Genomic DNA, 9,805 nt, shown 5'->3' on the forward strand with positions numbered 1-9,805 from the left:
CTCAGCTTTCTTCACAGTCCAACTCTCACATCCATACATGACCACTGGAAAAACCATAGCCATGACTAGATGGACCTTTGTTGGCAAAGTAATGTCTCTGCTTTTGAATATGCTATCTAGGTTGGTCATAACTTTCCTTCCAAGTAAGTGTCTTTTAATTTCATGGCTGCAATCACCATCTACAGTAATTTGGGAGCCCAAAAAAATAAAGTCTGACACTGTTTCCACTGTTTCCCCATCTATTTCCCATGAAGTGATGGGACCAGATGCCACAATCTTAGTTTTCTGAATGTTGAGCTTTAAGCCAACTTTTTCACTCTCCTCTTTTACTTTCATCAAGAGGCTTTTTAGTTCCTCTTCACTTTCTGCCATAAGGGTGGTGTCATCTGCATATCTGAGGTTATTTATATTTCTGCCAGCAATCTTGATCCCAGCTTGCACCTCTTCCAGCCCAGAGTTTCTCATGATGTACTCCCTAACCTTCTGCTGCTGCTACTGCTAACTCACTTCAGTCGTGTCTGACTCTGTGTGACCCCATAGACGGCAGCCCACCAGGCTCCCCCGTCCCTGGGATTCTCCAGGCAAGAACACTGGAGTGGGTTGCCATTTCCTTCTCCCTAACCTTCAGTAGGCACTAATTTATTCTCCATTAATTTAAGTGTGCCATTTTGAAAATGTTATATAAATGGAATCGTACAGTGTATGACCTTTTAAGATTGGCTTTTCTCACTGAGCATAATGCCCTTGAGGTCCATGAAAATTGTTTTTGTACACATAAATATATTTTTACTGGTTTCTCTAGGTATCACATTTTACATTCATAACATCATAGTCTATTGGTTTTGAAATTTTACCAGTTGAAGAAAATGTAGAAACCTTACCTCCCTTTAAGTCTCTTTATCCTTTTCTCTTTATAATTATCTTAAATATTTCCTCTACAAAACAACCAAAATGCCATGCTTCAGCTATCAAATATAATTTAGAAAACACAAGAAGAGAAAGAAAGTCTACTGTATGTATCCATATTTTTGCTCTTTTGTACTGCCTTCCTGATGCTTCAAGATTTTTTCTTTTCGAGTTAAAGAATTTCCTTTAGACATTTTTTAAGGGTAAGTCTGCTAAGGACAAAATCTTTTCTTTTTTCTTTTTAAATATTTGTTTATTTATTTGGCTGCACCAGGTATTAGTTGAAGCATGCAGAATCTTTAGTTGTGGATGTGGGATCAAACCTGGGCCCCTTGCATTGGGAGTGCAGCCTTAGCCACTGGACCACCAGGGAAGTCCTTACTTTTTCTTAATCTGAGAATATCTTTATTTCCCTCTTAATACTAAAGGATAATTTCACTGAATATAGAGCTTGTAATAGAAAATTGTTTTCTTTTGCACTTGAAAAATGTTATGCCATTTGTTTCTAGCCTCCATAATGTCTGATGAGAAACCCCTGTCATTCAAATTATTTTTCTTACTATGGGTAATGTATCATTTCTCTGTTGCTGCTTTCAAGGTATTTTCTTGGTCTTTACTTTCCTTAAGTTTGACTGTGATATGTCTTGGCGTGGATTTCTTTGGTTGATCCTGTTCAGGAGTCTCTAAGCTTCTTAAATCTGTAGGTTTATGTCTTTTGCCAAATCTGGAGAATTTTCGGTCATTGTTTCTTTGACTACTTTTTCAGCCTCATCCTCTTTCTTCTCTCTTGCTGGGACTCCAATCACACCAATGTCACAGCTTTTGTTATAGTCCCACAAGTCTCTGGCTTAATATTTTCAGTCTATTTTCTCTCTGTTGTTCAGATTGGATAATTTCTATTATTCTATGTTTAAATTTGCTGATTCATTTCTCCCTCTTCTCCATTCTACAGAGGCTTTTTTGGTGTTGTTGTTTTATTATTCAAGTCTAAAATTTCACATTTGATTCTTCTTTATATCTTCTATAGAATATGAATATGATACGATATTAATGCATTTGCTGAAACCAAAAATAACAATCCCAACCACCAAGGTCTCACACAGAAGACTTGGTTTGTTTTGATAAAAGCATAAAATGGCACAATAGCAAATATAATGTCTAAATGTTACTTGATGATAGGAGTAACCAAGAATGAGAAAACAGAAGCTCATAGTCAGCTGGCAAGGAGACACATACATCTGTATATTCTAGTTATGAAGAGGCAATGGAATTTCTTTATATAAGCTTTAGTGTTTCTGCAGGACTAGAAGGCTGCTACCCAATTTTTCACTGGTCAGCCCAAGCACCAGATGGCTCTTCTGTTACCAAAAAGAGAAGAAGCTTGAGGCATGACTTTAGGCTTCTGAGGAAGTCTGAGTTTTCACTGTCAGCACCGCAGTTTCGATTGATATTCCAAGCAGACATGAGAGTTCAATACAGTTGAGCCTTGAACATCCAAGGGTTAGGGATATTCACTTTCAAAAAAGTTGGAAATCTGCATAAAATTACAGTCAGCCGTCCACATATGTTGTTCCCAATATCTGCAGTTCCTCCATATCTACAATTCTGCATCTATGAATGCAACCAACTACGGAGATCGTATAGTGCTGTAGTATTTACTATTGAAAAAAATTCACCTATAAGTGGACCTGCATAGTTCAAACCCATGTTGTTCAAGGGTCAACTGCATAGTGTATCATCTGAGAAGCAGAGATAAAATATAATCCTGTACTTTATGCTGAGACTCTGTCCATCATTTCTTTATAACCATGTAAAGCAAATTGGGGAATTTTCCTACTATTTCTAGTCTATAAAAACATTTTTTATTTAAATAGGTGTTACATTCATCTAACTTTGGTAGACCTCATTTGTAAAAAACATCCAGGCCTAGTGTTTATGTTTTGTTTGGTGGGAAGGATAGGTTATTTAAGGGGATTTAATGGGCAAATTTTTGACTAATGGGTAAATCCCTTTAATGAGTATGGATTTATTCATGTTTAGTATTTCCTTTAGAGTGAATTTTTGATAGTTTGCACATTTTAAAAAAATCAACCATTTTACCTAAGTTATAAAATGCAATACCCCCAATGAATGTATCTTTAACATATAGAAGGCTTCTAAAAGTAGAGAATGAAAACATTACAATACAAAAGAATCTGCATGATAAACCAAATCAGGGAGACTGCATGATAAAAGATTTATTAGGACTCAAGGTTTCATAACATAATAGCCCAAATGTCTAAAATAAAATAAAAAATCACCCACCATATAAAGAATCAGTAAAATCACTGCTTTGAGTAAGGGAAGAGAAATTGATGCCAATTACACCAACACAAATCAGATGCTGGAGTTATCTGACAATAATTTTAAAGCAGTCATGTTAAGAATATTTCAATAAACTATTACATATTCTCTTGAAAGAAGTGGAAACCTAGCAAATCTCAGCATAAGAAACAGAAGCTATAAAAAAACCAAATGGAAATTATAGAAATGAAGAATACAATAACCAAAATTTAAAACCTCAATCAGTGGGCTCAACTGAAAAATGGAGAGAACAGAGAAAAGAATCAGATAACTTGAAACACAGCAATGGAATTTACTCAATTTATACAACATAGAGAAGAGACGAAATAAATTAACACAGCCTCACGGAACTTTGGGACTATAAGAAAAGACCCAACATTCCTATCATTGAAGTCCAGAAAGAGAGGAGAAAAGTCCAGATGGAGAACATAAGACTGAAAGAGTATTCAAAGAAATAATGGCTGAAAACTTCTCAAATATGGAGAAGCCATAAATGTATAACTTTAAGACTGAACAAGCTTCAAATAAGATATAAACCCAAATAAATATACATCAAGACACATCATTATTAAACTTCTAAAAACTAAGGACAAATAATGTCGAAGCCAGCCAATGAGAAACTATCTAAGGGGAAAATCAGTTGAAATGGTAACAGATTTCTCATCTGAATCCATGGAGGCCAAAAGGTAGCGGCATAACATTTTCCACGTGCTGAAAGAAGAGAAGTGTCAACTGAGAATTAGATATCTGGTGAAACTACCCTTAAGGAATGGAGGGGAAATAAGGATATTCTCAGATGAAGGGAAGTTAAAATAATATAAGCACTTTTACACAGAAAGAAAATAATTATTTAGAACTGTCTGGGTTAATTTCCAAAAGATAAGAGGAAAAGTCAAAATGAAATATAATAGAACTGAATGATGAAAATAAAACATAACAAAATATGTAGGAATACCCCTGGAGTGATAAGAGGGACGTTTATAGCACTAATGCTTACATTAGAAAAGAAAAAAGGTCTGAAAACAAAAATCTAAGTTTCTAACTCAAGGAACTAGAAAAAGAACAACAAAAACCCAAAGCTGGTAGAGGATCAGATAAGAAATAAATGAAATCATAAACAGAAAAGCAATAGACAAAATCAGTTTTTAAAAGCCAATTCTTTGAAAAATTCAATAAAATGGCTAAACCTTTAGCAAAACAAATAAAAATTAAAACAGAGATGACACATATTACCAATGTCAGGAGTGAAATGGAGTATCACTAAAGATCCTGGAGTTGTTAAGATGATAGCCTTACTCAGAGAAAGACTCCATTTTGGTAAACCTCATTCTCTGTAGAACGTAGCTGCCGAATCAGAAAGGTGATTCCAGGAGGAGTTAACAACAAAAAAAGTGCTGTTTAGGTTTTCAGCTTTACTGTATCTTTGGGCAACCTTATTTTTTTTTTATCAGAAAAAAACCTATGAGTAAGACCTATGAGATCAAATTCTCATCCCAGCTATACCCCATTCCCAACTGCTCACAAACTGGATCATGTGCCCCTTATGTTGAGGTGACCACTTATTTGCCCTCCTGCCTCCTTGAAAGATAGGAAGAAAATTATGTTTTGCCACTGATTTAGCCTTTTGAAACTCATCTCATCAACCTTTTCTGGGTTTGAAACTGCTGTCTCTAAAACTGCCATCTCATTGTGCTTTGTATTGGTTAGTGCTGGAGAAATCTTGAACAGCTTACGAACAAAACTGATTTTAAATTTTATATTATTTTGAGGGACTTCCCTGGTGGTCCAGTGGCTAAACCCCGCATGCCCAATGCAGGGGGCCTGGGTTCCATGCCTGATCAGATCCCACGTGCCACAGCTAAGAGTTCACATGCTGCGACTAAGAGTTTGCATGACACAGCTAAAAGATGCCGCGCCACAACTAAGACCTGGTGTGGCCTAATAAGCAAGTAAGTAAATAAATACTAAATTTTATATTATTTTTAAACTGTTTCTTTAGGGTTGGAGCGCACTCGTCATCCCATCTGGCTGTGACAGCTCTCTACAGTCTGTGGGCTGGCAGTGTGCTAATCTTTTAAAGTTTTTTTCCTACCCAATCCCCCCCTTTTGGTAAGGTTTCAGTGAGGTCTGTTAGGTGTGCATCCTGCAGTTTAATTGGCTCAAAATGTACTCTTCTTCGGTGTGGTTTCTTTGGGAGCAGATTGGAAAAAACAAAAACCAATAATGTAACTGTTTTGATACTAAAAGTTGATAAATGTGTTTTTGAAATAAAGAACCAATCCCTCCAAGGGAAAAAAGATAATAATAGAACACAATACACAACTTTATATTCATAAATTTGAAAACTTAGAAAAGGTAGAGCAATTCCTTGAAAACCACAAACTACCAAAACTCAACCAAGATGAAGTTGATGATCTAAATACACCTGAAACAACCTAGTGAATAGTATGGAGCACTAATTATATTCAATATCTTGTAATAGCCTATAATGGAAAAGAATCTGAAAAAGTGTGTGTGTGTGTGTACATGTTTTGGTAGTTTGTCTTTTCCTGGTGGTTCAGTGGTAAAGAATTGGGAAGAAAATGGAAAGGGTGGGATGATTCCCTGGAGGAAGAAATGGCAACCCACTCCAGTATTCTTGCCTGGGAAATCCCATGGACAGAGGAGCCTGGCGGGCTATGTTCCATGGCATCACAAAAGAGTCAGACATAAATTAATGACTAAACAACATATATACCAAAAATGTTGTTGCTATGACAATACAGAAAAAAGAAAACTATGGATTAATGTCTCTCATCGAAGATAAAAAGCTAAGAAGACAGAAAGAACATGAAAGATAAAAAGGGAGACCAGAGAACTATCCTTTAGAACCTATTATATGAGGAGATTAAGAAGAGGGGGGCGGGGAATAAGATAAACAAAGGGAGAGAGAGACTGACAGAAACAAAGCGAATAGTACACAGTTATGGTAGAGAAAAAGAGATACAGACAGGGAGGGAGAGAGACCAAAAATCATAGAATGAAACACTGCAAATAGATCAATAAGCAGGAGACATGCAAAAAGAGACAGGAATCACAGCCAAAAACCTAGATGAACCAATTAAACTGAAACTTGAAAGACTCTTCAAATGCATAGAGATGGTTGTAATTTTGTTTGTGCCACAGACAACTCTAAAGCCTTCTTGCATTTTTGTAACCATGAGAAGTTTAGATCTCTGGTGTAAAGAAAAGTGTACAAGACTGGAAGAAAAAAGTCTCTGCAACAAGCCACCAATGTACATTTCAGGAGCTCCCCTCATCTCCTGGTATTTAAAGCTACAAAATAAAGACAAACTAGATGGTCAGTGTTTCCTTTCAACTCCAAGATCTCATCAAGATATGGAAAACTTAATAAGTAACAAGGATATATTGTAAAGCATAGGGGGAAAGCCATTATTTTTAATAACTCCAAATGGAATATAACATATAAAAATATTGAATTGCTATGTTGTGCACCTGAAACTAATATAATATTGTAAATCAACTATATTTCACTTTGTAAAAGATATGGGAAACTCGGCATTTGTCAAGTGAGTTACAGATTTTTTCTAAATTAAGGGTTTATCCTCTGAATAAGGTTGTGAGTCAGGAACTCCATATTCCAAAACTATACTTTTCCATGGAAAAGTGAAAAGATGCCAAGATGAAGTCAGTGCTCAACTTTAGGGGAAATAGTTTATGGGAGAGAATGATCCATATTATTCAAAACTGATGTGAAAAGATCTTAATTTTAAAACTTTCCCTATAAAAGGTGTTGATCACATCACTTAAATTTGTTTTAATCACATGAACTAAAAAAGTTGTTTAAAACGTTATTCATATTTTTTCACGCACATATGGACACCTTATCTTTGACAAAGGAGGCAAGAATATACAATGGATTAAAGACAATCTCTTTAACAAGTGGTGCTGGGAAAACTGGTCAACCACTTGTAAAAGAATGAAACTAGACCACTTTCTAACACCATACACAAAAATAAACTCAAAATGGATTAAAGATCTAAATATAAGACCAGAAACTATAAAACTCCTAGAGAACATAGGCAAAACACTCTCTGACATACATCACAGCAGGATCCTCTATGACCCACCTCCCAGAATATTGGAAATAAAAGCAAAAATAAACAAATGGGACCTAATTAATCTTAAAAGCTTCTGCACATCAAAGGAAACTATTAGCAAGGTGAAAAGACAGCCTTCAGAATGGGAGAAAATAATAGCAAATGAAGCAACTGACAAAGAACTAATCTCAAAAATATACAAGCAACTCCTACAGCTCAACTCCAGAAAAATAAATGACCCAATCAAAAAATGGGCCAAAGAACTAAATAGACATTTCTCCAAAGAAGACATAGAGATGGCTAATAAACACATGAAAAGATGCTCAACATCACTCATTATCAGAGAAATGCAAATCAAAACCACAATGAGGTACCATTTCACACCAGTCAGAATGGCTGCAATCCAAAAGTCTACAAATAATAAATGCTGGAGAGGGTGTGGAGAAAAGGGAACCCTCTTACACTGTTGGTGGGAATGCAAACTAGTACAGCCACTATGGAGAACAGTGTGGAGATTCCTTAAAAAACTGGAAATAGAACTGCCTTATGATCCAGCAATCCCACTGCTGGGCATACACACTGAGGAAACCAGAAGGGAAAGAGACACGTGTACCCCAATGTTCATCGCAGCACTGTTTATAATAGCCAGGACATGGAAGCAACCTAGATGTCCATCAGCAGATGAATGGATAAGCTATGGTACATATACACAATGGAGTATTACTCAGCCATTAAAAAGAATACATTTGAATCAGTTCTAATGAGGTGGATGAAACTGGAACCTATTATACAGAGTGAAGTAAGCCAGAAAGAAAAACACCAATACAGTATACTAACACATATATATGGAATTTAGAAAGATGGTAACAATAACCCTGTGTACGAGACAGCAAAAGAGACACTGATATATAGAACAGTATTATGGACTCTGTGGGGAGAGGGAGAGGGTGGGAAGATTTGGGAGAATGGCATTGAAACATGTAAAATATCATGTATGAAACGAGTTGCCAGTCCAGGTTCGATGCACGATACTGGATGCTTGGGGCTAGTGCACTGGGACGACCCAGAGGGATGGTATGGGGAGGGAGGAGGGAGGAGGGTTCAGGATGGGGAACACATGTATACCTGTGGCGGATTCATTTTGGTATTTGGCAAAACTAATACAATTATGTAAAGTTTAAAAATAAAATAAAAATTAAAAAAAAACGTTATTCATATTTTTTCAAATCAAATTTTCTCCTGCAGCTAAGGTATTCTGGTTTAATTTTCCCTTTTATTTCCACTTTTGTTTTTTTCTATTCTTATTAATCTTACTCCAGTATTCTTGCCTAGAGAACCCCAGGGACAGAGGAGCCTGGTGGGCTGCCGTCTATGGGGTCACACAGAGTCGGACACGACTGAAGCGACTTAGCATAGCATTAGCAATCCTACTAAACAATGCAAGTAAGACTTGAATATCAAAGACACTCAAAATAAGGTTGCTAAACAAAGCAGTGAATCTGCCTCCTATGAACACACGCACATGGATATACATGAGCTGTTGCAACCTAAATATATAAAATCTAGCACAGGAGTGACCCAACTGGAAGCATGCCCATCCTAAGAATAAAGGCTAAAATCCCACACCCTAGGCTTTGGAGAGTTTCTCTTCCAAGGCAGCACTGCTAATTAGTGCTAAAAATACTCAAGGCTCTGAGGCTCTTTCAGAGAGTCCACAAGGGTCTTTCAGAGAGTCCACATATTTGTCTAAGGTCAGATTTTTCTTATTTACTTCAATCAAGACAACATACTGCAACAGATTGGATGAGAAAGCAGATATGAGAATTCAATTGGTTTTTAGTAAGTCAAACACTAGCGAGATGGGTAAAAATGAAAAACAGTACCACTCTTCACTAAACTTTTTAGTTCTGAAAAATTATTTTTCATAAAAATATGATATGTTAAGAAGTGATGGGCTTATTGTTACTTCTAAATGAATCAATAGGTAAACATTTTGTGGGTTTCTGTGTTATTATGTAATATGATAAATATTAACCGACAGAAACAAAAGCTCTTTGGCATCCTCCATGACTTTTCAAGACTAGAAAGTGGTCCTACAAGCGAAAGGTTTAAGAACTGCTGCTACCAATAAATAATTTTTGCAATCCTGATACTACCTCTTTCTCTTTCCTTGCTTTGCCACTAACAGGGATTCAACTATTCCTTGTTCCCATTTCCTCAGCTCCAATTATCTTCTCAATCCATTAGAATCCAAATTCTGCTTCCTATCATGCCACTAAAACTATTCTTACTAAGGTCACCAGTGACTCCCTTTTGGAAGAATTTTTGTCATATTCTTTTATGATTGCAAAAGTAATGCATGGTCATTGCAGGACATTTAGAAAATGTAAATGAGCAAAAACAAACCCAAAAGAGCACTAAAAAAAAGAAAAATCACCCCTGATCAGAGTGGGAGA

The sequence above is a fragment of the Bos indicus genome, chromosome X, assembly GCF_029378745.1.
Source record: "Bos indicus isolate NIAB-ARS_2022 breed Sahiwal x Tharparkar chromosome X, NIAB-ARS_B.indTharparkar_mat_pri_1.0, whole genome shotgun sequence".
Taxonomy (NCBI): Eukaryota; Metazoa; Chordata; class Mammalia; order Artiodactyla; family Bovidae; genus Bos; species Bos indicus.